The 1,400-nt window shown below is 47.2% G+C and overlaps 1 non-coding gene across 1 annotated transcript; it reads left to right on the top strand.

The window, feature by feature from the left end:
- The first annotated feature begins 711 nt into the window (after window positions 1-711).
- On the top strand, window positions 712-784 carry Trnaa-agc (transfer RNA alanine (anticodon AGC)). Its single transcript has one exon. It is a non-coding gene; the product is annotated as a tRNA-Ala (tRNA).
- The last annotated feature ends 616 nt before the right edge of the window (window positions 785-1,400 follow it).

The raw sequence follows: 1,400 nt of genomic DNA, 5'->3' as shown, positions 1-1,400 counted from the left end.
TAGAGTGTATCTTGGGGAATGATGGTATCTTGAGGCAAGTACACCAACTCGCCCAACTCGCCACCCTGCTACAATGATGGTATGCACGTCTAAAAAGCGACCAATGCCTTAACTGAAACCGCCCCGTCGTAACGCATCCATGACCGGAGCCTAATTGAGGTTACCTCTATATAAAAGAAAGTGTTTATCGCACTATTATATCGATATTGATCTCCGAAGCGAGGGCATGCTGTTTTGAGGACGGAGGCAACACCTGCAGAAAATTTCGCCCTCAAGAGTAGCCTTATCAGCCCAGCGGACTACGGACTATCGACCATGGCGCCGAACCATTTGTGCTTGGCCCTCACTTTGAACAAGAGTTTTCGTGGCCCAGTCAGCCCTTTACGGTGACATCATCCTATAACAGGACATGTTCATTTCAATGAACTTGGAAGTACATCTGCCGCTCGCCCGCGTAGGTCGCACGGACGTTTCCAACAATCAATATGCTTTTACAACAAAACTTCAATTGTATATATCTGTATATATCGATGGTTTTCACGGCTACAATACTCGCCTATAGCTGCCTGCTGACGGCAACGCATTAGTACGCGAAGCGGGAACGGGCAAGCGGTGAGTTGCAAACCGGTCCCGTCCACCGCTCCTTTTAGGTCCAATGTTATGTAGCATGGTTGTAGGCACGTATACGGCGAGGATAACGGGAATTCTTGTGGGGGTGTAGCTCAGATGGTAGAGCGCTCGCTTAGCATGCGAGAGGTACTGGGATCGATACCCAGCACCTCCAAACATTTTCTTTTGTTTCCCTTTTTTCAGCAATCTATGCTTAGCGTTCAGTTTCCCGCAACTTTCGCAAAAGAGAGAGAACTGTTGTTGTTATTGTTGTTATTGTTTTTGTCCTTGATTAATCACGGGAATGGGATGCGGCCAAAATAGGGGAAGGAAGGAATAGCACAGTTAAAGAAATGATGCTTCCATGAAGACCACAGAGGAGTTCCCTTCAGACAGCGGAGGCCCGGCTAAGGTGAAGAGTATTCACCTCCCTTGCACCACGCTTTGAAAATGTATTTATTGTGTCATCCTCTTATTTCCCGCAAAACAAACAAAAAATTCCACACCGGTGCCGACTAAACGAAAGACAAAAGAAGGCATCTATACAGAGCTAGAATATCTCTATACAGCTCCGTGTGGGAGCTATTATGCGATGCAGTACTGACCGGCACATTGGTGTATTGATTTGCTGGATGACGCCAGAGGTGTTCCTAGTACAAGAGATAGGAAAGAACTAACTGTGACAGGCGCTTCGTTTCGTTGTGCTTCCTCTGCGTTGTGAGGGCGAATTGCATAACAGAAGGAGGTTTGCGGAGATCACTCAGCCTCGTTGAACGTTGTGATGCCATGGT

The sequence above is a fragment of the Haemaphysalis longicornis genome, unplaced genomic scaffold (genome assembly GCF_048455015.1).
Source record: "Haemaphysalis longicornis isolate Haplotype H1 unplaced genomic scaffold, Haemaphysalis longicornis Haplotype H1 scaffold_20, whole genome shotgun sequence".
NCBI classification, from domain to species: Eukaryota; Metazoa; Arthropoda; class Arachnida; order Ixodida; family Ixodidae; genus Haemaphysalis; species Haemaphysalis longicornis.
The sequence above is the reverse complement of the archived record's forward strand: the minus strand, read 5'-3'. Positions and strand labels throughout refer to the sequence as shown.